Consider the following 6,745-nt stretch of genomic DNA (forward strand, 5'->3'; position numbering starts at 1 on the left):
AAAGCAATCTGCGCGCCAAAGTTTGACAGAAATTAGAGCATGAAAAATTAGCATCAATTATCTTTTTACTTGGCATGACCACACCAGCACCATAATACCAGCTCCTAGCAGAACTTATCAATAATTACACATGATATTCCTATGATTTGTCCATCTGTATACAAAAGGAATCCAAAGAACACAACAATTTACGTCGAGAACATTAGTACTTTCTCATCTTAGATCAAGGGAGGAAACATCACGGAGGATGTAGCGCATGCAAGAGCCCCGGTCAGGCCAGAAATTGTTGGCTTGACGTTCGAACATTGAGAGGTAAGAGTTCCTTTGGCTCCGCTGTAGGTGAGATCAATGTCAGCCAACTCCACATTCTCACATGGTGAGCCACTGCTGCACACAATCTTTAGTGAAAGTGCAGTTGCAGATGAGCCCTGAATGTTCTTGAAGCTAACATCGCTGATCTTAACTTTCGACGGAGGCAAATTATCACACTTCTTATACGGGCAGTAAAGTTAGTCTATGACAATAGGGTTACTCACATTAACCATGATAATATCCTCAAAGTGTATATTTGAGGCAGCAGTTGTTGGGGGTTAAAAAGACTTCACTACTTTGGAGACGTTTATCTCACAAAGAAGAATGTAATGCAACGGAATTGATAGGCAGGAGAAAGAAATAACACTCAATGTATTACACAAGATTTTTATTCACTCACAAACTTAGTACAAGAGGAAACACTCAAACACTCTTAGAAGCTTTGTTGCTTCTTCTCACTTCTCACTACTTGCTCTCTTGGTTGTTACAAATGGTGTGGATGCCTTCTCCTTTTATAGGCATGGATGAAACCTTGGAGAAGCATGGAGCATCATGCTAGAGATATCTAGATAATTCCACTACCTTCCTAAGCTAGAATTATCTACATTAATCTTGTATGTTGGTGGAATCCTCACCATTCTTCTAGACTCTTCCACCAACTTGAACTTTGCAAGAATTCTCTAGCATATGCATGGATCTTTCTTTGTGTATGGGCCCGATCAATTGTCTTGGGCCAAGACAAGATTACATTTCAACATCCCTCTTAATCTTGTCTTGTGACGCCGATTGATTTTCTCAATCTAACAAAGTCTTCTTGTTTGAGTGGCTTGGTGAATATGTCGGCGACTTCGTCTTGAGACTTCACGCATTCCACTTGCACATCCTTTCTTGCAATACACTCTCTTATGTAATGATAGCGGGTATCTATGTGTTGGCTCCTGTCATGGATTATTGGATTCTTTACTAGAGCTATTGCAGACTTGTTGTCGACATAGATCTCTGTTGGCTCTTCTTGTGGCATGCTTAATTCTTTTAGCAAGTTTCTCAACCAGATTGCATGACAGACACATAAGGTAGCAGCTACGTATTCAGCTTCGCACTAGAAAGTGACAATCGGTTGCTTCTTCGACATCCATGTGAATGCAGTGTCTCCCATGAAGAACACAAATCCAGTAATGCTTTTTCTATCGTCGGAATCTCCTGCCCAATCACTGTCACTATATCCAACAAGTTTGTAGTTATTAGAGCTTGAATAGAACAAGCCAAAGTTAACAGTACCTTTAAGGTATCAAAGAATTCTTTTGGTGGTCTTCAAATGTGCAGTTGTGGGATTCTCCATGTAGCGACTGACTAATCTAACGGCATAGAAAATATCTGGTCTTGTGCAAGTCAAGTAGCGCAAGCTTCCAACTAAACTCTTGAAAAATGTTGGATCTACACTTTCTCATTCGTCATGCTTGGTTAGTTTAACTCCGCACTCCACTGGTGTGCTTATGGGCTTGCAGTCATCGATTTTGAACTTTTTCAATATCTCTTTTGTGTAGCTTTCTTGGGAGATGAAAATGCCTTCTTCGTTCTACTTTACTTCAATGCCTAGGTAGTATGCCATTAGCCCGATGTCGGTCATCTCGAATTCTTTGGTCATCACTCTCTTGAACTCTTCAAACATGCTTGGATTACTTCCGGTGAAGATTAGATCATCCACATATAAGCACACAATCAGAATATCTTCATCCTTGACTTTGACGTAGAAAGCATGTTCATAAGGGCACTTGATGAAGTTGTTCTCCTGAAAGTACTTGTCGATGTGACTATTCCATGCTCGTGGCGCTTGTTTTAACCCATAGAGGGCTTTCTTCAACTTCATAACTTTGTCTTCATGCCCTTTGATTTCATAGCCTGACGGTTGCTGAATGTAGACTTCTTCTTCAAGGACTCCATTTAGGAAAGCGGACTTCACATCCATTTGTTGAATCTTCCATTTGTTTTGAGCTGCCAAAGAAATTAGTAATCGTATAGTTTCCAACCGAGTAACGGGTGCAAATACCTCATCATAGTCGATTCCGGCTCTTTGACTATAGCCCTTCGCCACTAATCTCGCCTTGTATCTTTCGACCTCTTCGTTGGCATTCTTCTTTGTCTTATACACCCACTTGACTCCGATGGTTTTGTGTCCTTTCGGAAGAATAGTGAGTTCCCATGTATCGTTATTCTGGATTGCTTCAATTTCTTCATCCATTGCTTTCCTCCACTTAGTATCTTGCACTGCTTCTTGGAAGTCAACTGGTTCACAATCAGCAAAGAGACAGAAGTGTAGGATTATTGAGTCTTTCAGCTACCTCATAGAAATCTCGTAGACTTCTTGTGCGTGGTACTTCTCTTTCATTTAGACTCCCACTTGACGATGCTGATGTTGGTGAATTGCCATGATTGGTTGATGTTGGTGAAGCAGGTGGAGTAGTGGATTCTTGTTGAACCTCTCTTGCTTGCTCCATCATCCCTTGTTCATTCTCTTCTTCAAACTAAGGAAAGAAGTGAAGATCACATGCATGAGAGCCAAAATCCCATTCTCCTTCTTCATTGAACGTCACGTCTCGACTAATCAATGTCTTCCCATTGTTTGGATTATACAGCTTATCGCCTTTTAAATTTGAGTCATAACCGATGAAGATGAACTTCTCACTTTTGTCTTCTAGTTTCATCCTCCTCTCGTCTGGTACATGTACATGGGCTATGCTTCCAAAGACTCTTAGATGAAAGATACATGGTTTTCTTCCACTTCATGCTTCTTATGGAGTCTTTCCCCACACACTTCTTGTTTGAGACCGATTGGATAGGTAGACAGCACATGATACAGCTTCTGCCCACAATTCCTTAGGCAATCTCTTACTTTTGAGCATGCTTCGAGCCATGTCGAGGATGGTTCGATTTTTTCTTTCCGCCACACCATTTTGTTAAGGGATCTTGGAACAGTCAAAGATCGACAAATTCCATTGGCTTCACAGAATTCTTGAAATTCCTTCGAAGTGAATTCTCCTCCTCGATCAAATCTCATGGCTTTGATCTTGCAACCACTTTCTTTCTCTACAATATCTTTGAACTTCTTGAATGCTCTAAATACCTCTGATTTCTACTTTAAGAAATACACCCAGGTTTTCCTTGAAAAATCATCAATGAAGAGAAGGAAATAATTATTTTTACCCAAAGAGCTTGGTTTTATTGGACCGCACACATCAGTGTGAATGAGCTCGAGTGGCTTCTGGGCTCTTGTGGTCGACTCCTTTGGAAAGCTTTTCCTGAACTGTTTCCCAAGTAAACATCCTTCGCAAGCTTGATCAGGGCGACTGATGCACGGTAAGCCTCTCACCATCTCCTTCTTGGACAATAACTCTATTCCCCCAAAGTTAAGATGCCCAAAACGAAGATGCCAAAGCCAGGATGTGTCTTTGTAACATGTTTTGAGGCACTTTGCAACATCATTTTGAATATTCGTAGGAAACATCCTATTCTTTGACATTTTCACCTTGGCAATTAATCTTCCTTTGTCATCTCTAAGAAAAAGGTTAAATTTTTCATGTGAATATCATAACCTCTTTCTAAGAGTTGACCCAAACTCAAAATGTTGCTTTTCATATTGGGCACGTAGTAGACATTTGAAATTAATTGGTGACCGCCATTTTTTAGGGGAATAAGGATGTTACCTTTTCCTTTGACTGGTATTTTGGATTCGTCTCCAAAAGAAACGTTGCCACTCACCAATTCATTAAGCTCTACGAACATGCTTCTTCTTCCGCACATGTGGTTGCTAGCACCGGTGTCAAGGTACCATGTATAGTCTTGGTCTCCATCATTGTCCTTGCATGCTAGTAGCACAATGCCATTATCTTCTTTCTCTTCTTTCACATAATTGACCTTCTCATCAAGCTTGTTGCTTGGAGCTCTACATTCCCAAACATAATGCCTAAACTTTTAACAATTGTAGCATTGAACTTGAGATTTTTCATACCTCAAATTTAAGCGCCCTCTTCCACGACCTTTTGTTGAGCTTCCTCCTCTTTCTTAGTTGCTATGGTTGTTGAAGTTCCAACCACGTCCACGTCCATGTCCATGTCCACGTTCGCACCCTCAACCACGACTTCTTTCGTACTGGCTTCTCTCGTTGTCCAAGCTTTCTTCTTTCTTCTTTGGCTGGACATGCGTCTTGAGGAGCTACTCTTCATTCCCTTGCCTCTTTTTATGTTTCTCTTCATATGCTTGTAGCGAACCCATTAATTGCTCTATACTAATTTCTTCCAAGTTTTTAGTTTCTTCAATTGTCACGACAATGTGCTCGAACTTGGGGTCCAACGAGCGTAGTATCTTATCCATAATTCTAACATCTTCTAACTTTTCTCCGTTTCTTTTTAATTGATTGGAAACGGCTAAGACTCTTGAAAAATTATCAGAGATTGATTCAGACCCTTTCATTTGTAGAGATTCAAACTCACCTCTTAGTACTTGAAGACGAACCTTTTTCACTTGTTCGGCTCCTTTATAAGAGGTTTGAAGCTTCTCCCATGTTTGCTTGGCAGATGAGGTAGATGAGGTAGAGAGCCTTCTTGTCTCTCTTTCTTGAATCTTCCAAACTCTCCTTCTGGGGTTGGGACAGAATAGCTTCATCTTCTGGCTCAATGTAGCCTTTCTCCACGACTTCCCATACATCATGTGCTCCCAAATGGGCCTTCATTTTGATACTCCAATTATCGAAGTTGTTGTTGTCGAGCACTGGAACTTGGAAGGTTGACATAGCGTTGCTAGCCATAGCTCTGGTACCACTTTGTTGGGGCTTAAAAAGACTTCACTACTTTGGAGACGTTTATCTCACAAAGAAGAATGTAATGTACCGGAATTGATAGGCAAGAGAAAGAAAGAACACTCAATGTATTACACAAGATTTTTATTCACTCACAAACTTAGTACAAGAGGAAACACTCAAACACTCTTAGAAGCTTTGATGCTTCTTCTCACTTCTCACTACTTGCTCTCTTGGTTGTTACAAATGGTGTGGATGCCTTCTCCTTTTATAGGCATGGATGGAACCTTGGAGAAGCATGGAAGCATCATGCTAGAGATATCTAGATAATTCCACTACCTTCCTAAGCTAGAATTATCTACATTAATCTTGTATGTTGGTAGAATCCTCACCATTCTTCTAGACTCTTCCACCAACTTGAACTTTGCTAGAATTCTCTAGCATGTGCATGGATCTTTCTTTGTGTATGGGCCCGATCAATTGTCTTAGGCCAAGACAAGATTACATTTCAACAGCGGTAGCCACAGGAGAATTCGGCCATGTTTTGATGTGGACACTGTTCTGTGTGTTTGTCAGGGTGCAGTTCTTGACTATGATTCCAGCCAGGGATTCCTCATTGTCGTATCTTCCGAGACTTCCAATGCTTATGCCATGACTTGGCCCACAAGAAACGTTGGTCACGGCGATTTGGTTGTTGCCATCACCTATAGAAACACAGTCATCCCCAGTTCCAATGTATGTATGAGTAATGTTGATCCCCGTTGATTTGCCGATATGGATTCCATTGGTATTTTTGCTGTCTCCAAGTGCTGTGATGTGAACATGTTGGAATGTAACATTGTTGCACCCGTAAACATGGACATGGAAGTTTTTGCTAATAAGTGAAGTTACGTCCTGAATTATGGAATTTGTGACGAAGTCGAACCTCAGATTAGCGAAACCAGAGCAATGTTTGCTTTTGCTGCAGTTATTTTGACTCCAAGCAAATGCTCCTTGGCCATCAAAAGTTCCGCCACCAGATACAGTGATCATGTCAACGTGCTTGAAACCAACCCAAGTCCCCTACATTGTGAGCTCACTGTCCTTTTCTGGTGCCTGCAATGTTCCCACTTGAAGCTCAATCGGAGCCTTGCAAGGACCTCTGAAACTTGCTCCACTTAACTTGTATGTTCCACTCGGAACAACAACTTTACTAGCGGAAGGTGATGCACACGAGTCATTCCAAGCCTTGGCCAATGCAAAAGTAATATCAGAGCCAGGCTTTGCACCATATTCCGCACTTGTCACGTCAAAAACACTAGACTCATGAGCTTTAGTTGCAGATGCTAGTAATAAGAACACAAACATTCCCAGTACACTCATTTTCGGACTCATTTTGATTTTCGCTTTCTTGATTATTTTTCGTTTTCTTTCCCCAAGGGATGATGGAACTCCAGTTTCGTTTTGGGCCAATTTATAGTCGGATTCGAAGGCTCAATACCATCGACATATCAACCAATCACTTGCTATTTTTATACAAGTCCTTAAGGAGTCGCAATGTAGTTCAACTTGGTTTTTTTTTTTTTTTTTTTTTTTTTTTTTGGAAAAAAGGTGCGAGATTTATAAGCTTTTTGGTCTTAGAAGCATCCATCACCAACAAGA

General features: G+C 40.9%; 1 pseudogene; it reads right to left on the reverse strand.

Moving 5' to 3' along the window:
* Positions 1-218: 218 nt before the first annotated feature.
* LOC139190858 (exopolygalacturonase-like) lies at positions 219-6,451 on the reverse strand (annotated as a pseudogene).
* Positions 6,452-6,745: the final 294 nt, after the last annotated feature.

The sequence above is a fragment of the Malus domestica genome, chromosome 13, assembly GCF_042453785.1.
Source record: "Malus domestica chromosome 13, GDT2T_hap1".
Classification (NCBI taxonomy): Eukaryota; Viridiplantae; Streptophyta; class Magnoliopsida; order Rosales; family Rosaceae; genus Malus; species Malus domestica.